The sequence below is a fragment of the Lynx rufus genome, unplaced genomic scaffold (assembly GCF_022079265.1).
Source record: "Lynx rufus isolate CCGP_SWC_20201006 ecotype Redwood Valley unplaced genomic scaffold, mLynRuf1.p SCAF_1, whole genome shotgun sequence".
In the NCBI taxonomy this organism is placed as follows: Eukaryota; Metazoa; Chordata; class Mammalia; order Carnivora; family Felidae; genus Lynx; species Lynx rufus.
The window spans coordinates 64,423,477-64,447,052 of NW_025814823.1; the positions used below are offsets into that span (position 1 = coordinate 64,423,477).

At 36.7% G+C, this 23,576-nt stretch overlaps 1 protein-coding gene across 1 annotated transcript in view; it reads left to right on the top strand.

Annotated features, from left to right (window-relative positions):
- The window catches only part of GPC5 (glypican 5), a 682,201-nt gene that overhangs the window by 657,189 nt on the left and 1,436 nt on the right, over positions 1-23,576 (top strand). The window lies entirely within an intron of this gene.

Here is a 23,576-nt window from a genome sequence, read left to right on the forward strand (position 1 = left end):
GGTTATTTGAAACTCTTTGCATACCAAATCCTGGGATATCAATATTTTTAGCACATTGCTGCTATGTAATGTAACAAGATTTTGTAAATTAGGAGATAAGAAATAGTAAATATCTATTGGCAACTAGCCGTTTTTACCATAATAGATTTACTCCCCAAACAGCAACAACAACAACAACAACAATTACAGTGCTGTGAAATAAGTGATATAGAGAGGTGGTACACAAATTTTGGAAATCAGAGAGAAATATTGATGGCAATTACTTCAAATAAGTCTTCCAAAAAGCTTGTGATGAATTAGATCATTTAGCAGTTTTTTAGGTAGACAATAGTGAAGAATATCAATCCATGAAGAGGATTCAAAATAAAAGCATCAAGGTAACAAAGAACCGTATCCAATCAACAAAACCCAAGAATATTGGTGTAGTTAAAGGAAAAGCTAATCAAGGGATGATAATAGGAGATAAGTATCTATGTACACAATCCTAAATACTGTGAAATTTATTTTAAGGACAGTGGGAAATATTTGATGTCTTGTATCAAAGACAGGTGATGGTCAAAGGAACAGATGAAGATCTAAGTACAAATAATCTTCTGAGGGAGGCCTGGGTGGCTCAGTCAGTTAAGTGTCTCACTCTTGATTTTGGCTCAGATCATGAGCCCATGGTTCCTGAATTCGAGCCCCACACTGGGCTCTGGGCTCACAGCATGGAGCCTGCTTGGAATTTTCTCTCCCTCTCTCTCTGCCCCTCCTTTTCTTGCACGCTCTCTCTCTCAAAATTAAATAAACTTTAAAAAGTAGTTTTCTGAATATTAATAGAAAAGAGAATTCTTTGAGAACAAGAAGGGTATGTTCAGGAGTGCCAGATGCTAAGTTGAATAAGACCTGGATAGAAACTGTTCATTTAATTTGAATATTATATAATCATTAGTGATCCATGGGGGAACTGATATAGTAAAGCTAAGCAGGAAATAGGCATATAAAGAAAAAGAGATATAAAGAACGAACAGATAAGAAAGTGGATATCACATATTGTAGAAACTTGGAAGGAACAGTTAGGAGGAAGAAGAACAGATTTGATAGGTAGCAGTTGATCATAGAATTGTAACAGGGTTATTTGTGTGTGTGGTATATGTACATATGCACATGTATGTATGTGTGTATGTAGTATTGTGAGAAATTTGAGAATATTGTATGCTGAGGAGATTGCCAGTGGAGAAAACGATGTACCTTCAGGTAGGGCAGATATAATTTGCAGAAGATTATCCCTGATAATTAGAGGGGTGGGAGGCAGTGGTTTTACATACGAGCATTCACACCTATTTCCATTATAGGTATCACAAAAGTCATTTTTGAATCACTGATTATGAATTTGCTAATTTCAACTGCCTATCATCAAAATATTTGGTCTATAACCACCATTTCATATATCCATAACTAAATGGATAAAGCACTTACTGGTAAATGCGTAATTAACAAAACTTTACCATTGGGAAATGGCTATGTGGCAGTATTTAAATTTTGTGTCAAATATTGTATTGATATTATCTTTTCTTTATGGATATCTTCACTCTCTTCAGGAAGTAATGATGAATACATGAAGGATAAGAAGATTTTATATTTCAGTTTTAAATAATGACATTTATTTAAGTGTCCATGGGTTATTTTACCATATTCTGGTTTATTTTTTATGTTTTTTTTTTAATTTTTTTTTCAACGTTTATTTATTTTTGGGACAGAGAGAGACAGAGCATGAACCGGGGAGGGGCAGAGAGAGGGAGACACAGAATCGGAAACAGGCTCCAGGCTCTGAGCCATCAGCCCAGAGCCCGACGCGGGGCTCGAACTCACGGACCGCGAGATCGTGACCTGGCTGAAGTCGGACACTTAACCGACTGCACCACCCAGGCGCCCCATGTTATTTTTTTATTATCACAAAGTTTTGCTTGATTTTTATCACCAATGTTTGCTGAAAGTTTAACTTGCATCTCTGTTTTGAACTGGTATTTAAAGGGGATATCAGTCTCTACGTATATTCCTTATAACTATTGTGACAGTTTTATTTATACATATTTAAATGATACATATTTATTTGTTACTAAATATTTTTATAAGTAGTAGTAAAGAAAATGTCTATTTGTGAGTCAGCTTATTTCAAACATGACTTTATCAGTCAATTGATATGACTTCCCTTCCACATGTTAAGCCTAGTCATTAGTCTTGATACAACACATACAATTTAATACAGAGCAAGGGAGTTGTGAGTGGAGTAAAGAACTTATTTTTATCTTATGACCTGAACATGCCTTTTTTAAACAAACAAAAACTTATTTATTTTGAGAGAGAGAGAGAGCAGGCAGGGGAGGGGCAGCGAGAGAGCGAGACAGAACTCATGATTGACCTGAGCCAAACGCTTAACTGACTGAGGTACCCAGGTGCCCTGACCTGAGCATGCCTTTAAAGTCAACTATTTCAGTGTGAAATATTAGGGAAATGTGGAGAGATTCTCTGGAAATACAATGTAAAAGTAATCCTAAATGAAATCTCTGCATTGGTGGTAAACCTCTAAAATACAATTCTTGGACATGAAATGATTTTCATTACTACGTTTGGACAGAGAAATAGAAGTGATTGTTAAGATCGATGCTAAACATGCTTTAATAAATGATCAGTATAAGGCAGTATTAAGAAAAAACATTTGTCTTAAGAAGTATGGAACAACCAAGAAAGCAATATAGGGCTTCCTTTTAGGAGGCCAATTAGTATAATATTTGTTTCACTCTTCTGATAAAAACTAAAGGTAATGTAAAAAACAGCTCTTCTCTCAAATGTTTAGTATTTGGCTCTGGAGCGATTGTTTATAATTATATCGGATCCCATGGAAAAGCCGGAACACGATGAGGTATTTGTGTTTGTTTGTTTTATTTTTGGCAACATAAATCATCAGTCTCCCCCTTTTTCTCAAGTAGTCCTTGACCCAGAAAATGAGGAGCTGGAAATAATAATAAGATTTATTTATTTCCTAATGTGAAAATGAATGACTGGAAGAAGTGGGGCATCCCCCGTCTTGCTCCTTTCCCTGCTCTGACACATCGACATATATACTGAGGAACTCTCCACATCAGGGCCTAATTTCCTGCTCCACCATGAGGTTCGCTAGGGCCAGGGCATCAGCCCTTTTGTAAGTGTGCATGTGCACATGTGTGCTCACACAGAACCTGTAGATCTTCACTGGACATGCTCTTTCTTTTTCCAGCTTGGACTTCCGTGCGACTCTTATGCACAAAATCACTATTATGTACAAAAACATATGTTCTAGGGGCGCCTGGGTGGTTCAGTTGGTTAAGGGTCCGACTTTGGCTCAGGTCATGATCTCACAGTTTGTGAGTTCCATCCTCATATCCGGCCCTGTGCTGACAGCTCGGAGCCTGGAGCCTGCTTCGAATTCTGTGTCTCATTCTCTCTCTGGCCCTCCCCCACTGTCTCTCTCTCTTAAAAATAGATAAATGTAAAAAGAAATTTTTTTAAATATATGTTCTAATGTTTACCTTATTATGTCTTAAATACTATATTTTCTTTCTATGTTAAGTAATGCATGTTTATGTATGTGTACATATAGATGTATTTGTAATCTTGTTAAAATTACATTTTAAATGACTTTACTAAACAAGAAAACATAGGAGAACATGGAGATTTGAAATTTATCTAGTTGACTTAGGCATCTTTTCCTTATGGTATCCAGCTCTGGGTTTATGTTAACAATGCCTTTGCCTCATCCAAGATGATGTAAGTATCAACTTGTATTTTAAGGCATTTTGATTGTATTTTTAACATTCAGCTTTTCAATTCATGTGGAAATTACTGTGGCAAGAGTTCCCCCATGGATCACTAATGATTATATAATATTCAAATTAAATGAACGGTTTCTATCCAGGTCTTATTCAACTTAGCATCTGGCACTCCTGAACACATCCTTCTTGTTCTCAAAGAATTCTCTTTTCTATTAATATTCAGAAAACTACTTTTTAAAGTTTGTTTAATTTTGAGAGAGAGAGCGTGCAAGAAAAGGAGGGGCAGAGAGAGAGGGAGAGAAAATTCCAAGCAGGCTCCATGCTGTGAGCCCAGAGCCCAGTGTGGGGCTCGAATTCAGGAACCATGGGCTCATGATCTGAGCCAAAATCAAGAGTGAGACACTTAACTGACTGAGCCACCCAGGCCTCCCTCAGAAGATTATTTGTACTTAGATCTTCATCTATTCCTTTGACCATCACATATTAATCCATTTTATATAGTATTGCATTCTTCACTCATTAATGTTACTTTCAATAATCTGGCTATCCCTTTTTGTTTTCTCGTGGTTTGTCCTGAGTCACATTACCCATAACCGTAACTCTATCATGTCTAATAGGCTGATATTAGATATTTGTAAGATTGTTACAGTTTTTGGCATCCATAACATTATTTGTTTCATGTCCTTTCTGTACTTACTAGAATTTTGGAGACTAAATTTAAAATATGAAAATAAAAACGAAAAGCCAGGGAGCTGGACTTTCTTCTCATCTTTATTACAAGTTTTACCAGGAGCCCGGGTCTCATTTATGTCACCATGGATTTATTTTACAAGTTTGGACTTGCAAAAATGTGCCAGAATTTGAATGCCTTACACATGTTTTGAAAAGCAACTATATTATATGCAATGCACTGACCTTTTAGTGTTCATTTTGATTGGTTAATGGTTATACCTTTATAGCTCAGTAAGATTGTAAACAAGGGAAAAAACCGGAATTGATAAAGGTCAGGGAAGTTTAGTGGCAAAATTTATGAAACCCTACACTTTTCCTATGAATAAAAATGATTAAAATTTATACATTTGCCTCCTAAACATATATTTAGAAATAGAGATTATATAAAATTAATTCAAAACAAACTACCAAATATTATTTTCTTAATTTTGTTTTAAATAAATCTTGCTTTGTGTCTACCTTTGCAAGAAAGTTTCTCTTCCTTCACTGCACATCTTTCAAGTTCTTATTTTTAAAAATGAATGCATTGATTTTGCATATAGCTATGATAATAATACTAGAAAAGTTTAGGTTTTTCTTTTTTGTTAAACATTCTTTCTCTAGTTCCTAGAACACAGTGGCTTAATAAACACTATTTACTTATCAAAATTGAAATCTTAAAGGAAAATATAAGCAATATAAGTAAGCATCAAAAGGATGATAGAAACTATTCAATAAAATCTTAGCAGTTCTTTATTTAAAAATTTTTTAATGTCTGTTTATTTTTGAGAGAGAGACAGAGCACGAGCAGGCAGAGAGAGAGGGAGATGCAGAATCTGAAGCAGGCTCCAAGCTGTCAGCACAGAGCCCAGCACGGGGCCCAAACTCACGAACTGTGAGATCATTACCTGAGCCACAGTCGGACGCTCAACCAACTGGGCCACCCAGGCACCCCAAAATCTTAGCAATTCTTACAACGGTCTTCCAGAATTATCTGCCATTCCATCTTATTCCTCTTTGGTGTAGAATCATTTGTGAGCTCAACTAAGAAGAAGAGAAGAACTGAAAAGAGCTGGAAATTGTAACTGATGTAAGTAGTCAGGTCACACTGTGCAGGAGCATGCATTGCTAGAAAATGTTTAGAAAAAGTCTCTTTGCTTAAAATTGCATGAAGACGGAGAAAAAGACATTGCAAAAAGAAGAAAGAAAATGTAGTCAGGGGTATTGTTGCTGCGGAAGCCCAGGTGACAAGGAGGAGAAGAGATTAGTTGTAAAAAGCAATCAACACTCTTGAGAGTTGAGAATGGGGAATGTGGAAAATTGATCGGCTTTCCAGAATGGGTAAAAATAGTCACTGGCATGTCAATAACATATAGATTCTGACGAATCTGGCTTAGGCAAACACATAGAGGGTCTCTGCTGTGTGGGTGAATCATGCTGGAGTCTGGTGGTAAAGAAGAGAAACAACTGCTACATTTATATATAACTCTGGGGGTATGGAGCAGGATACAGAGCTGTAGAGACCATTATTTTAATTTAATTTAATCCTAGACTGTTATTCTAGAGCTTTATTTAAGTATATTTCTGAAGACAAATAATATACTAGTGGTAATTACCTGGATGGTGTCATAGGCAGTTTCTGATATAGCTCTCGATGATCCCACTTCCTAGTGTTCATGCCTTTGAGTGATCCCCTCTCCTTGAGTGCGAGCTGGACCTAATGTCTTGTTTCTGAAACACACAATGTAGCAAAAGTAAAGGGATGTTACTTCTGGGATTAGGTTACAAAACAGACGTGCATCTTGCTGGCCCTCTCCCCACCTTGCTGTTACCCTCTCCTGCTCTCTTGCTTTCTTGCTAAGATAAAGAGAGCTGCCATGTTGTAAGATGCTTTACAGGGAGGCCCATGTTGCGAGAAATCAAAGGAGTCCTCAGTCCAACAACTGTCAAGGAACTAAATCCTGCCAGCTCTCGTGCGTGTGTGCTTGGAAATGAATCCTTCCCTGTCAGGCCTTGAGATGACTGCATTCAAGTGGCTGCCTTCACACACACACACACACACACACACACACACACACACACACACACACTTCCCCTTTCCATTTCTATCGTCAGTACCCTTCTGGCTTAGATCTATAACTGACAATAAGGAAGAAGAACCCGTGATGGTGCCTGCATAGCTCTGAATTGACAATCTCCTCCCTTTATATTTCAGTGCAGTTTTGGAGGGATATGTCTTCTTTCCACCCAGCCCATAAGTAAAGTGTTCTAATCAGCTGGTCATTTTTCCCCCTAATACTCACATTGAATCAATTGCAAGGGAATAGCAATATTGTTTAAGAAAGTATTATGATCAAAGGAAGGGGAAATTGCATCTTCCAGGAAAGCCTGTGTGAAGAGCTAAAAAATGATATGACACTGAATACATGGAAGAGAGAGGGAACACTCAGGACATGAGAGCAGTTATCAAAAGGAAGCCAGTTTGTGCCAAAAATAAATAGCTCTTGTGCTGCCTCTGGCATATCTATCAAAAGATACTAATACTTAATTTTTAAATGAAAATATTACCTTTTATAGTATGAAATTGTTATGTGGAATAAATATATATGTATAAATGTATACATATGTAAGTATATATATGTATACATTTATTTCAATTATTTAAGGGCACTCACTGGTATAGGGACATGGGGAAAATGCCAAGTAGAGACTGGTAAAGCACTGTATTGGATATTTAAAATTTAAATGTATAAATGTTTTATTGAACTTCATAAGATTTTCCATATTGCCTAAAAGATTATAATGTGAATGGATTATATAATAAGAAGGTACTTTTGTAATTTTAAAGTAAGGAAAATACAAAGACCCCCCCCCCCGCCCCCCGCCCAGAACTTATTATCTTGGCAAAATTCATCAGGCCAGAAAGTTATTTGGACTAATTTGAGGTTCAACAACATTTTCACTCTTTGATGGAACAAAACTGAATTTTGAGGTACTAAGGTTGTCATTTGCCCATGCCCTACCTGATGGATGCTTTACTAGTGCAGGTGAAGGGCTGTTCCTCAGATCAATCTTCCTTTCTTCTAATATTTACCTTCTTTAAAAATTTACAGAATATTGACTCAGTTCTACCCTAGTCTTCCCTATTTTCTCTGGGTCTTTTGATAATAGATGCTGACATTTCTGTCTGTCACTCATTCCAACATGTTCTCAGGGTTTATTTGTTTGTTATTTCTCCCTCCTTTAACTTGAGGCTTACAGACCAAAGTAAATTTCTTACTCAGCACCGCAGAGGATGGTTCATGATAGTATTCCTGATAATTCCCCTAGTGGCATCTACATCATTACAGAGCTCTCTTCAGGGACACAAAGGGTTTGTGTATAACATATTTGAATTACATTTGGCCAGCTGACTTAAAAACAAGATACACTGTCACATTCTAAACTACTTCCTCAGAACATGTTGGTTGAGGGGCACCTGGTGGCTCAGTCCATTGAGCGTCCAACTCTTGATTTGGGCTCAGGTCATGATCCCAGGATTATGGGATCAAGCCCCACCTCAGGTTCTGCACTGAGCCTGGAGCCTACTTAGGTTCCCTCTTTCCCTTTATCCCTCCCCTGCTCATTCTCTCTCTCTCAAAAAAAAAATTTTTTTAATTTAAAAAAATTAGAACATGCTGGTTTAAATCTTCTATCTCTCCATTGTTCTGGGTATATTTCTATGTACCTGTAAGTCAGCCCCTCAAGATGAAGCAGTAAGAATGTCAATAAATATACCTGAATGGTCTTCATAATTACAAGACATTTTTATTTTTACTTCTGTCAGAGAGTTCAGAGTCCCACTAGCAAGACCTCTTTCTAGAAAAGCCATCTTAAATCCTTTTTGGACAATTTCCAGATATATTTTTAATTTGAGAAGCAATTTTGGTGGTCCATTGATTCCTAAGATGAGCATGTAAAAAAGATAACATGAGTTGAAAGTCTATGTTTATTTTTGGAATATTCAGTTCTGCAAAAATTTCATGACATAAACTTTTATGAATTTTAAGATGCTTTCAGAAAAAAAAAATAAAAGACTCTGTATTAACAAATAAAGTACTAAAAGTAAAGGGAATGCAAGTTTGGTATATAGGTCAGACTTGGCCAAAGAATTGTTGCAACAATTAGAATGTAGATAAATTATATAATTAAAAATTTTAAGGACAACTGGGACAACCAAAAGAACTAAAGAACTAAAATTTATAGACTGGAGAGTCCTGCCAACATGGGCTATTTGTCAATGTTTATTCTCTGGAAGCTTTTTCTGACTGTGGGTAGAGGCTGAGGAGTGGGCCTGACCTGGATGAATCTTGGGGTAAAGTAGACAGTGGTACACAAGACTTCTTTTCTGGAGAGCTATCTGCCGAGTTCTTGGGTATATGTGAGGCTGAGGAACTATACCAAGGGATTCTAGAAGGCAGAATGAAATCTTCCAGGATCTCACAGTGCTTAGGAGATAAAATCGTTGAAAGGGAGGGGTCTGCCATAAACGTATGGCCAACCCCCAGAACCTCACCCCAGACATTTCTCAGGTTTTGAGGTTGCAGTGGAGAAACAAAGCAAAGAGCTAATCTCGATATCTCTGAAAGCTGGTTGATGCTCATATGGTAATAAAATTAAAATAAACAGAATGAAAAGGTGGACATTTTCACAAAGAACTTGAATCTATATAAAAAATTAGGTAGGTATTTTAAAACTGAAAAGCCCACTAATTGAACTTAAATCACTGAATAGGTGTAAATCACAGTAAATACAATAAAACCCAAATAAGTGAACGTGAAGAGAGATCCAGATCCACAGAAATAATCTAAACTGAAGAACAGAAATTAGATAAAGCAGAACAAAGCATAAGAGGCCTGGGCCACCATCAGAATGTCTAATATACCTGCAACTGGAGACCAAGAAAGACACGTGAGAGGGAGTAGGAAAGACAAATATTTGAAGACCAATTGGTCAAGAAAGTTGTACAACTGATAAAGGAAAAAGGTCCGTTCTTAAGAAACTCAACAAAACCTAAGCAACATAATACAAAGAAAACCATAACTAGGTGGATCTTAGTCAAACTGTTGAACCAAGACAAAATGAAAGTCTTAAAACCAAGTAAAAGAGCAAAACTAAGATTTTCAACAAAAACTAAAGACAGTAGAATGGCATCTTTCTTTAACATGCTGAGGGGAAAATTATGTCAATCCAGAATTCTATGACCAGTGAAAATATACATGTAAATGAGGCATAATAAAATCTATTTTGTCACATAAATGTTGAGTGAATGCTTACCTAGCAGACCTGAGCTACAAGAAATACTTCAGTTCTTCAGGCTAAGGAAAAATAATTCCTAAAAGAAGCATGAAACTACAGGAAGCAATGAAGTTCACTGAAAACAAATCTTAAAATATTGGCACAAGAAGAAAATTTGACAATCAGAATGAGCTCTGTATCAATTATAGAAACCATATCTATAATTAACACATTTTACACACACACACACACACACACTCATACACACACAGAAATTTCAAGCACAGACAGATTATCTGGTAAATTCTTCTAAAAATAAAAGGAATGAATAGATTTAATCTTATACAAGCACTTTCAGGAAATACATACAAAAGAGAGAATTCTTCCTAATTTGCTGTGGGAAGCATATATTGACATTAAAATCTGACAAGGATATTAAAAGGAATTGGGGGGGGATATTTACCATGAAATACACATGAGAAGGAGGGGTAAACATAAGAATTGGCCTCTGGAATTTATAATATATATTGAAATAAAATGTGATAATGAGAGTGGCTAAATAGTGTTTAACTTTTCTAAGGTTCTTATATTGTTGCCGAAGTGGTAATAGTATTGAATACTTATATTCAATAAGCATACTTATCGAAAGTAATAAGTCTAGAATAAATATTATACTATACATAAATATTACAATTATAATATCTAAGATATTCAAAAAGGTGTAACAAGAGGCTAACAAGCAATAAAAAATGATCCATCTAAAAATAGCAAGGAAAGACAAAAATAATAAAAATATTACATAAACATGAAAACAAATGTCATATCTGGAATTTATAAAGAACTCTTAGAAATCCATTAGAAAATGTAGATAACCTGTTTTTTCCTATGGGTAAATGACTTGAAAAGTCACTTTATATTAGAGGATGAAAAAAAAAATCAAAATCAGGGGCACCTGGTTGGTTCAATTGGTTTGGCGTCCCACTTCAGCTCAGGTCATGATCTCATGGTTCTCAGGCCCCCCGTCAGGCTCTGTGATGACAGCTCAGAGCCTGGAACCTGCTTTGGATTCTGTGTCTCCCTCTTTCTCTGCCCCTCCCCTACTCATGTTTTCTCTCTCTCTCTCTCTCTCTCTCTCTCTCTTTCTTTCTCTTTCAAAAATAAATAAACATCAAAAAATTTAAAGAAAAAATCAAAATCATATAAAAATAAATCATCTTTTTTTAGGTTTTATTTATATTTGAGAGAGACAGTGGGAATGGGGGAGGGGCAGAGAGAGGGGGACAGAGGATCTGAAGCAGGCTCTGCGCTGCCCCTAGAGAGCCTGCTAGGGGCTTGAACTCACAATTGGTGAGATCATGACCTGAGCTGAATGAAGTCAGACGCTCAACTAACTGAGCCACCCAGGTACCCCTAGAAATAAATCACTAAAACTATCACTACATGCCCACAAAACAACTAAAATTAAAACAGCCAATATTACCAAGTCTTGAAGAAAGCATGGGATAACTGGAAGTGTTGTGTATTGTTGGTGGAAATTTAAACCTGAAGAACCATATCGGAAATCTATTCTGGCAATGTCTATTAAAGATAAATATTAATATACCCTTTGTCTCAGCAATTCCACTCCTGGATATACACTCAAGATCAATGAATGCTTAAGTCATTCAAAAAATATGCACAACAATATGCAATTAGCATTATTTATCGTATCCTCAAACTGAGAACAGATGAATAGTCCAATGCTAAATAAGTTGCTGTCTATGCATAAAATGGAACGCCTATATTGCAATTGACAGGGTTCAGGAAAGGCAACGTCAAAATATGACATCATGACGAATTGACTATTTTGAGCTGAAGAAATTTGAGAAAGGGCAAGTGCAGGAACCTTCCCCTGAAGCAGGTTTTAAGACCCTAATATGAAAGGTGCTCTCACTATAAACAGGGTAGGGAGTATCCTTATCTCCAAAGACTAGGGACTCAGCTCAGGAGAATCTGAACAATAAGCTTTTTCCCCACTTAGCTCATAGCCTTTTTTGTCCTATCACATTTTCCCATGATTTTCTGCTCTTCATCAAACCTAGCATAAGAATGCTCAGCTTTAACTGCTTCTTCCTAATGAAGGCTCCTGTGTCATATAAAATTCCTATTAAATAACCTCTTTTTTTTTCCTTCCCCTCCCCCATGGGTTCCTGTTAAGTTTGAGAACAAACTGAGGGTTGATGGGGGGTGGGAGGGAGGGGAGGGTGAGTGATGGGTATTGAGGAGGGCACCTTTTGGGATGAGCACTGGGTGTTGTATGGAAACCAATTTGTCAATAAATTTCATAAAAAAAAACCCTATGAAGATGCACATTAATAAAAATCCATTAAAAGATAAAAAAAAATTCCTATTAAATAAATTTGTATGCTTTTCTCTTGTTAATCTGTCTTTTGTTGCAGAGATTGTAGTTGAGAACTTAAAAGGGTAGAAAGAAAAGATACTTTTTCTCCCCTACACAATAATAATGAATAGTTGATACATACAATAATATGATAAATGTTTAAAACATAATGTTGAATATAAACAGCCATATACAAGAGGATATATACTACATGATACTATCTTTATTAAATTCATTAACAGGCAAATGAATCTATGTAAGTAGAGATCAGAATAGCAGTTATCTTCTGATTCTTGTTATAGACTGAGATGATAGATTTCTGGGATGCTTGTACTATATTCTAATTTGAGTTGTATTTTTGCCTGTATACCTATGCAAAAACTCACTGAACTGTATATTTAAGATCTGTAGACTATATTAATAAATTATACATCAATATTAAGAAGGAGGAAATAAACAAATAAAGCTAGTTTCACTACACAGATACCGGCCTCCATGACCTCACAATTTCATATTTAGGTATATACCCAACATGTATGACCATTTTTTTTACACTGAAAGACATTTACAAGATTTTCACAGCAACAGTATTTTTACATCCAGACGCTCAAAATAGTACAATTGTCTACCAACACAATGGGAAATTAAGTTATGGTTCATTGATACTATAGAATAAAATACAGTAATTAAAAAGAATGAATTTCTGCTACATTTGGAATGTCACAGACATGCTTGCATTCATATAAAGTTCCTCAGGAAAAATGAATCTGTGGTAGAAGTCAAAATTGTGTTATATTTGGGAGAAGAAAATGAGGCGTAAAAGAGGCTTCCGAAATGCTGGTAATGTTCTGTATCATGCTAATGGTGATCACATGGCTGAGTTCATGTCGAATTCTTGAGGTTACACACTTATGACTTTTGCACTATTTAGTATGTATGTTTGTATTCAACCGTAAGGGTTATTGTAACAATAGACCACAAATAGTGGCTTAACACAGTGGATTTATTGCGTCACAGTTCTGGAGTCTGGAAGTTGGAAATCAAAGAGTCAGCAAGGGTGGGTCCTTCTGAGGGCTGTGAATCTGCTCCATGCCTCTTTCCTAGCTTCTGCTGGTTTTCTGGCAGCATTTGGCCTCCTTGGCTTGTAGGTGTGTCGGCCAACCCTACACCGTCACATACATTTTCCTGCTATGTCCTTGTATAGTGTTCACTCTGTTCATGTCTGGCCCTGTGTTCACATTTCCCCTTTTTATAAGGACAGTAATCATATTGCGTTAGGCCCCACCCTAATGATCTCATTTTCACTTTATTACCTCTGTAAAGACCCTATTTTCAAAGAATGTCATGTTTGGGGTGCCTGGGTGACTCAGCCGGTTGAGTGTCTGACTTCAGCTCAGGTCATGATCTCGTGGTCAGTGAGTTCGAGCCCTGCATAGGGCTCTGTCTGACAGCTCAGAGCCTGGAGCCTGCTTCAGATTCTGTGTCTCCCTCTCTCTCTGCCCCTTCCCCACTCATGCCGGCTCCCCCCCCCACTCAAAAGTAAACAAATAAACATTAAAAAATTTAAAAAAAAGAAGGTCATGTTTGGAGGTCCTGGAGTTTGGGACCTCAAAATATATTTTTGCAGAAACATGATTCAGCCTATAAGAAACATATACTGTACATTTTAAAACTCTAAAAATTAGGGGTGCCTGGATGGCTCAGTTGGTTGAGCGTCTGACTTTGGCTCAGGTCATGATCTCACAGTTTGTTTGAGTTCGAGCCCCCTGTTGGGCTCTGTGCTGACAGCTCAGAGCCTGGAGCTTGCTTCAAATTCTGTGTCTGCCCCTCCTATGCTCATGCTCTCTCTCTCTCTCTCTCAATAATAAATAAACGTTAAAAAAAATTTAAAACAAAACTCCAAAAATTAAAGCTAACAGAAAAAGGAATAGAATTAAAATGTAGGTCAAGGAGGGCTGCAATAACCCTTGATGATAGAATACCTATTTCTTTTTAAAAAAAAAAATTAAAGTTTTTATTTTGAGAGAGAAAGAGAGACAGCATGTGTCAGGGAGGGGCAGTGAGAGACAGAGAGAGAGAATCCCATGCAGACTCTGCACTGTCAGCACAGAGCCTGATGAGGGGCATGAGCCCAGGAAGCAGTGAGATCATGACCTGAGCCGAAACCAAGACCTGGATGCTTACCCGACTGAGCCATCCAAGCTCCCCTAGAATGCCAGTTTCTAAACCAAATGTTAGAATGGCTTGAAACAAGTTAGAATTGAAAATTTTAGAGCCAGAAGGCACACTTGGGGACTTTCAACCTCCTCCTTTTTTTCAGCTAAAACATTTAGGCTCAGCAAAATTAAAGTTTGTTTAGGCACACATTTAAATCATTAATGGAAGAATCTAGCCTAGAATCCCAAACACCCACCTGCCCTTTCCCCAAGGCAACCACAGCCTCAAATTTTACTAATTTTTCTCAAATTATTTCTAGAATATTTACCAAGATCACAATTCCTTAATCCTGGCTTAGCATATCTTTGTCCGTATTTTTGTGGTTTATGTAAAGAAAGCTAGATTAAGGGACTTTCACTGCAAAGGTGAAAATCAGAATGACATGTGTGAAGCTATAACTCTTGTTACCATCTGGCATACACAAGGGTGTCGTACTAAATGAGATCAGAACGAGCTCCTTGGAAGTAAACCTTTAATAGACTGGGGAACTTTAAGGGCATCTCTCCTAGAATGTTTTAATAGAGCATCTGAGGATGAGTTCCGCACAGCTGGCCAGTGAAGGCAATCTAGATTAGTTGCCAAAACTAGGTTTTAAATGAATTTGCAATCCGTCACAGTTCTTTCTAAAAGATAATGGAACTTTTGACGAATTAGCAAATAAAAATCTTTTCTAATCTGGAACCCTTACATCGACAATGTATCATGATTAAAGGTTTCCTTTCTCCCTCCCTCCTTTCCTTCCTTCCTTTTATTTTTTTCCCTTGTCTGTTTCTCATGACATCAGGCTTATACAGATCAATCATTCAAGGACAGTGATTCCAACATGTATCAATTGGATGACATAAATCCTGTAGTCCTGTTAGAAATATATTAAGATAATGAAAAGAAATGGCAAGGGAAAATCTAAATAATGGAAATGCTAATTCCTGTATTCCATGTAAAAATTTCATGGTCTTTCTGTCAGTAGAGATAACTGAATTGCTAACATTGCCAATCCTTTTCTTTTTGACTGAGCCAAGATAAAGCAACATTTAGCAGATGAACTGAGCAAAGAAAACCACTCCCTTAGTAACACAACCAAAATTAATATTATACCATTAACTAGCAAATGCATGTAAAGTTAAAATTACCTTTCTGATATGGGTCCCGATTCACTTCTGTAGAGTGTGCTTAATGGAAACCTGATTCACTAGCTGATGATCAGTTATCTAGAATTCATCTTCAGTCAATCCATCCATGTTTTGGAATACTTTCACTTGTTTGCTCAGAGGGAGCAGATGTTCAGTTCTATCTTTGATTTTGGAAATTTGGTCGTTGTGCCTTATAGTGTCAGGAAGATGATACAAGATAATGAGGCAAATTGTTAGGCATGTTCTTAGCAGTAAATTACTAGTACCTTGAGTTGCTGTAGCATCCAAACCAGGGAGAGGCCGTTTCCTGAGGTAATCTGTGTTTTTAGGGCAAATATGCATGTTAAGTCTGTATTACATGGTGGTTATTTAAGTATTCTCATGCATATGAAGACCTAGGAACAGAGATATAGGCTTTCAGCATGTTAAAAAATGACTCCTCGATGATAAACCACACCATGAATAATACAAATTCACGCTTCACCCAAGAAATGTAAAATAATGAGATTATTTAATATCTGATTTTTCTGGTTTAGGATGTTCTTTAATTTTAATCATAGACTCACCTGGAACAGCTAGAAACCTGGATGGTGTCTATCCTATAATTGTGCGTGACAATATGCAATGTGATTTGTGTGTGTGTCTATGTAGATATACAATATCTAGTGTGCAATATGCAGTAATGATTTGGAAAATTAATAAACTACTTGGGAAGTAAGATAGCAGCATCAAGAAAACAATTCTCACCTTTTTTGGGGGTGGGGGGTGGGGCAATTATAAATGTCATGCCTCATGTCCTACGTAATGAAATGTCTGACTTCAAGAAATTTGCATTACACATCCACTTAGTCCATTGAACATCTTACATGTTTGCAATATAGATAGGCTCCATTCTCCTCCTCCCCTCGTCTCCCATGCTCCTGCTGCAGGGTCCTTATACATTGCTTGTCACAAAGTGGCCTTGTTCCTTCCCTATTGTAGCCGTTGATCTTCTATATCTGTCCAGCTAACTCAGCATGGATGTTTTGATTGAAAGCTCCAAAATTAACTCTGGGGCTGTCTTGTAAGAAATGTTGTGTGTGCATGTGTTTGTGAGTGTGTGTGTGTGTGTGTGTGTGTGTGTGTGTTATTGTTGTTGTTGTTGTTTTCTTCTGTTTTTCTTTTTTAGCAATTCTTTCCGGGTCTTCAGAGTGTTGTCACACAGACGTTTCACAAAAGCCATTTGCTAACATTTGGCATGGGCACTTCCTCTTTTGAAAAAAAAGAAAAAGTCTCTCATTTTTTCTGAGTTCTTTTTGAGGTTGTGTTTGTATCCCTACTTCCATTTTATTTCTGCACTTACTCATTAGCTTTTAGTTTAAACTCTCCCATGAGGTCAAACAGAGCGGTTGGACTGGAACACACATTAATTATAGACGTATCTGGTCACTTTTGGCATGGCAACTCAGAAGACAGAACCGGCCACATTCTGAGTTGAAGATAAGTTTTAGCACAGTGAAAGGAGACATACAGAATTTTCTTAAGGGGACTAGAAATAAATGATTTCTTGAAGCATTAGAGGCCAGATAGTGAATGTGGTAAGCCTTTTTTAAGTTCAGTATTCTATTTACAAAATCACAAGACTTTTATAAATTGCCAGACTGCCTTGCATAAACTAAATGCCAACAGAACAGTGACCTTTCAAATCACTGGGTAACAGAAGCCGAGATCAGAAAGCTCAAACTTAAAGCAAACACTGACAAGAAATCCTACAGAAATGACTTCTGTGTCTGGTCAACGTAACATAACATGACACACTGTAAAATGTGTTTGGCTTTTTAGGTGGAATGGTCTATTGTGGCTTAACTGCTTTTGAAAATATGAACTTGGAGATCTATGGTTAGGTTAGCTTAACATAAATTATTATTATTTTTTTTAATTTGAAAGAGGAAGAGTGGGAAAATTTGCTAGAAAAAGATTTGTAAAATATGATTGTAATTGTGTTCATAAGGGAGGTGAAAAAAGGATGGACCGGGTTGGGGTCTAGATGGGGTCAGAGTTAGAGGTTTGGGGGAAGGGAAGTTAAATTGCAAAAAAAGATGAGGGCATATTATATAAGAAGTTTTTTTTAAAGGTCTCATTTGAAATATGTAACGGAGATAACTTTAAAAATACATCACGAGGAATTTTGAATCAGAGTTCCAATTTTAAAATGTTATGAGCTTCCGTTGTTTTCCTATTTCCCATACATTTCTTTTTAAGTTTCACTTAAACTGTATGAAAGTGCAGATACCAAGTGCTTTATAACAAAATTAAATTCATATATATGTATATATTTGCGTGTATATATTCAAAGAGATTTTTTATTCTATACTTAAAATATATCTTTAGAGATGCCTTATAACTGATGAAGTGAAAGTATAATTTTTTTCTGTACAATGGGTATTGAGGAGGGCACCTTTTGGGATGAGCACTGGGTGTTGTATGGAAACCAATTTGACAATAAATTTCATATATTAAAAAAAATAATTTTTTTCTGTATCTTTAGTTTTTTAGATTGAAGTTTTTCTGTCAACATTTAATTTCAACAACATGTTCTCATCAATAGCATAAACTCAGAAAACAGGTTTTACCGTGTCTGCACTTGAATAGATGAGTAGAGGCTCGTGTCTGATGACTAATATTTTCCATATACATATGTACTTCTTGTATATCCGTGTAAATGATTGTAAGGGGACGGAGGAGGAAATATTTTAGAGATGCATTACTATGTATAGGATTTTGAGGCATGTTCAATTGCTTTCACATTTGGAAATTTTGGATGAATATGTTTCTCTTTCACAGCAAACATGTTGTGTATGTGAGCCATCTCTAGCCAGATTTTATTGTAAGTGTTTGAAAGGATATTGCAACTATGGGATATTGCCAGACCGTTAGTAAAAAGCAAATTGAGTCTATTGAGAGATTAATTCACCAGCTGAAAGAAATACATTTGCCTTAGAGTCATCAGATATTCTACCCACCGAACTCATCCTCCAAGATAGCATAACTAATGAGTTTCCTAAACCAATTAAACATAAGCAGGAAGCATCAGTCATCAGAACTGACTATTTTCAGCTAATCAGCTGACTGCACAAACTGCATGGCATTGAGGAAAGGAGGAACACCCTAAAAGTTGTGGGTTTTTTCACTGTCCTCACTCTGCTTCTCAATTTTATGGATGCGGCATCTTGCACAGGACACTGTAAATGAGTATGGTGCCTTCTACTACATAAAGTGCTTCCCCTTGCATTATTATTCAGTAGAATAAAATAAGTTTTAATGGGCTTAAGTGAGTTGGTTAAAGGCACACAATTAATGTATGTCTGGGACTCAAAATCATGCCCTTCCTCTGTTGTAGTTGTTCTATAAATATGTATGTATTGATCGACTTTCTACCTTTCATGACTTGGGAATAGGTTCAAGTGTTCAAAATACTGCCATCTTTACAACTGGGCAGACTCAGATCAAGTCAAGGCAGGATGAGGATGATCATGGCATGGGTTCCCTTTTTGAAAGACAGAATCAGGGTAACCAGTATCAGTTCCTACCGGTTATAATGATAACTGTGATACAAATAACTAACCATTACTGAGCACTCACAATATGGTAGCACTTTGTATAATTAAACCAATTAATAGTCTCAAAACCTTCCAAACAGATATTGTTCTCTTAATTTACAGATGCAGAGAATGTAGGCCCAGAGAGTAATGTTAAAATTTTAAGGCTTTACATTTTGAAAAATTCTAATATGTTCTGTATTTTATGAGTATATGGAACAGCTATCCATGTATGTGATAAAAAGAAGCGATGTTTGATACAGTGTGTGGCATGAGTATATCTACTGTAATATGACTGATTTTCATATGTCATTTATAAAAATTGGCTTCTTTATCATTCTACAGGGTCATTTTATTTGTATATATTGCTTTTTTTTTAAGTGTATTTATTTCTTTTGAGAGAGAGAGAGAGAGAGCTGAACAGGGGAGAGGCAGAGAGAGAGAGAGAGAAGTAGAGAGAGAGAATCCTAAGCAGACTCCATGCTGTTTGCATAGAGCCCAATGAGGGGCTCAGTCTCATGAACGGTGAGATCATGAACTGAGCTGAAATCAAGAGTCAGATGCTTAACCAACTGAGACACCCAGGCGCCCCTGTGTATGTTGCTTTAAATGTGCACATGTGGAACTTGTTTCGTTTTACCTAAAGACATGGGGCGCAAGCTTGTCTTTGATGGAAGCTGTGTATATTTCTCCAAAATGACTTAAGAATAGTAAGTGAAATGGCACTTGCCCATGAAGGTGGAGCCAACAGAAAGATGGCGGAGTGATCTGCACGCTGCTCCCAGGCTTTGGAGGAGGAGAGGGCGATAAAGAGCTGATGTCCTGTGAAAGAACAAGAGGCTATTTCATCACCCGGTGACCCAATCATAAAGCTAAAGTTCCCTTCCTACTCTAGAAAAAAATGAATATTTTATATAAATAAGTTTTTGACCCTATCTAGATTCCTGTTCCTAGGTATTCATTTAAAAAGGTAATTTGAATACCCCTTTTCTCTTGAGTTAATAGGGTAGCAAACACAAATATTTTGGGGAAGTATTTCTTGGTATAATCCTTCAATGTTAAATTTTTATTTCCACAATATTTTAGATGCTTCCTGGAGCACAGGAATGAGATGAACTTCTTACTAAGATCAAAAAGAAAAATCATTTGGCAAGATGACAAAACTAAATCATTAGTCTGCTTCCCCCACCCCACCCCCGATTTTCACATCATTTCTTTTATTTTGATTGTACCTTGTTGCGTATTCATGTAGACCAATTTGAAAGAAGGAATATAGGGGCACCAGGGTGGCTCAGTCAGTTGGGTGTCCAACTTTGGCTCAGGTCATGATCTCACAGTTTGTGGGTTCGAGCCCTGCATCAGGCTCTACGCTGACAGCTTAGAGCCTGGAGCCTGCTTTGGATTCTGTGTCTCCCTCTCTCTCTGTCCACCCCCCATTCACACTCTGCCTCTCTATCAAAAGTAAATAAACATTAAAAACTTTTTTTGAAATAAGGAATATAGGGCCACCTGGGTGGCTCAGTTAGTTAAGTGTCTGACTCTCAGTTTTTGCTCAAGTCATGATCTCATGGTTTCATGAGTTTGAGCCCAGCGTCGGGCTCTGCACTGATGGTGTGGAGCCTGCTTGGGATTCTCTCTCTCTCCCTCTGTCTCTGCCCCTCCCTGACTCATGCTTTCTCTCTTTCTCAAAATAAATAAACTTTAAAAATTTTAAAAAGGAATATATACTGAGTACTTTTTAAGAACTAAGACTATGTCTTCTCCTTGGATGTGAATTATATTCTTCAACATATGTATGAGTTGCATAATATATACTCAATGTCATTGAATAAATAAGTGAATTCATCTACTAGTCAATAAGCATGAATTCAAAAGCTGTTCTAGAATATCATGGCCTCTGAAGATTTGAGTAAAAGTGAAAGCACTTTCCTAAATTAGATGTAAAGGGCGTGGAAGACAGGGTAAATTTAATAAATTATTTTCAAATTGCAAATGAATTAAAACTTATTTATTCAGCATCTATAATGTGAAAATATCCCTCTGGTAATGATTGGGAGCATAAAAATGAGAATATCATGGTCTCATCCTTGAGAAACTTAACATTAGTCAGAAAGACACGGCATATGCTTAAGAAAGTTAATTAAGCGCCTGTGAATGGTTCACATAGATTGAAAAGATCCAAGAAATATGTATGGAGTGGGAAAAGAGGTATTTGAGGTTGAACTTGAGATTTAGGATATGATGAATTGTGAAAGAAGAAAGGGGGTATTCTATGTGGAGGAAAAACAAGAGTTGGAAGTGAGAAAAATACGAAACAAGCACAAACAAAATTATAGACATATAAATTCACACAGTTTCAGTGTGACAAACAAACTGATTGCTCTGAGGCAGAATTTGGGTGCTGGGGGATTGTGCTTAGACATAATTAACAAAAACAAAGTTTTTAACTGTATTTGAATGGTATTTTGTAGGCCCCATTTCCAAATGTATGTCAGTGGGTGTTGAGTGAGGGGAAGGGGTAATTTGCTTATGTAAATTTGGAAAATGGGAAGTGAGTCTCAACTGTTAAACAAGATTGCTTACTGTGAGGTTTCTCATGAGCCTTTAGTTCATGGGTATCAAGAAGGGGCCATCATAGGAATTTCACAACCATTTTGCCACAGGATCTCTTTCTGTGATTTGTCTATCGCTAGTGATATTTCTCCTCTAGACACATGTTGGGAACTAGCAGTTTTTGACAGTTAAGGGTCACAAAGAGCAGTAAGGCAGAGAGAAATGACATGGTGAAAGTACTGATTTGGGGAAAATAATTTGGTGGTAGTAGATGGAGAGACTGATGTCCCCTGCAATCAGGGGTTGGGAAGAGAAGTTGTAATGATACATGAATAGTGGAGATGGAAGTTTTATTTTAAGATACAAAGCAGTAGAATACATTTTTATATCCAATCACTGCCTAGAGATGAAGTATTGTGGCAAGAGCTGCAGATAAGGACTTGTGTGTAATTTGTATACAGGTGAGAGCACAATCTGTCGGGATGGATTCCCAGAAAGAGACTACAAAGGAAGAACAGAGATTTCTGCTATTAACTGAAACATTTATCTTTATTTTCCTGGAAGTGTGAGGAGAGAGACGATCAAACTAAGAAGAAATTGGAATAGTTTAATCCAAAAGATGTGGGGTTTGAATAAGGATCTTACTGTGAAAATCTTGTTTTTGTTGATTAGAAATGTATAGGGGATTTTGGCAAGATAAATTTTATCATAGTTGTGAGAACGAAAATGAACATTTGTGGATGTGTGATGATTGAGAAGGAAGAAAATGAACATAGTAAGATGGAACTTTCATGCAGAGGACGCAGAGATATTGACCCCATCAGAGGGAGATAGGATTATTGGGAACCTGGAAGTGTGGGTCAGATAGAATTGTGGATATTTTTTGATGAGTTTGTCTTAGGAAGCAGTGATTATGTCTCATATTCAGGGACTTGGAAACAGTGAGAGGGATTGTGAAGAGGATGAGAAACCGAAACGTGGAGAAAAAGTAAGATATGATGGCTTGTTTCCCGGGGTATGATCTTCTCAGTAAGGGAATGTCTTATGGAATATTAACCTCTTGTTTGGAGGAATATGCAAGAGAATCAGGGGAGACATCTTTTTGAATTTAACGCCTATTAACACATTTAGGAAATGCTAATAAATAGAAATTAATTCTGACCAGAATTTTTAAATTATTGTCAAATTGTTTTACTGTTTCGTTCTTGTTAGGGAAAAATTAATTTTAAAGAATTGTAATATTTCACAATTTGTGACCTCATTTTATTTTTAATTTTGAAAGCTTATAAAAAAGTCCAGCTTCTTTGATGTAAGTGTTCCTTAAATGCTAAACATATTCATCTTAGTTGTACTGCGGATATTTTACCCTTTGTTTTCCAATATGAAATATTGTCGTTGGGCTGCATGTTTAATTATTGTCTGCCAGTCGATACTATTATCTAGAAAATCTCCTAGAAGTAACAACCCTGATACTTTCACGAAGCACCCTAAAAATTTAAATGCCCATTAAGTGTTCAGCAGTGGTACATTTTGTTCATAATATAGCAGTACCCTCTTGTGCTCATGCTTGGTCATATGTTCTATACTGCCTTACAGGGGTGTGTGCCACATACTCAATCATTTCTCTCATCTTAGCTTTAAGTGAAATATTCTATTATTCATGATATCATCTTCTTGAAAAGGAGTTCAGGCATTACCAATATTATTCAAAAATATTACCAGCACTCCCATGCTGTAGGGGGAAATGGCTATTCCATCCATTTTGCTCATATTAGTAAATAAAATACTTGAGAACCAAGAACCAAGAAGTTGGTTAAATTTCCTAAGTAATTTGTAGAAATGGAAGTGGGATCTAAGTCTTTTGTTCCCAGGTTCAGTTCTGTGCCATATGCATTGGACTATGCATCTGATCCAAGAAAGTTTAAAGCTATATACACAT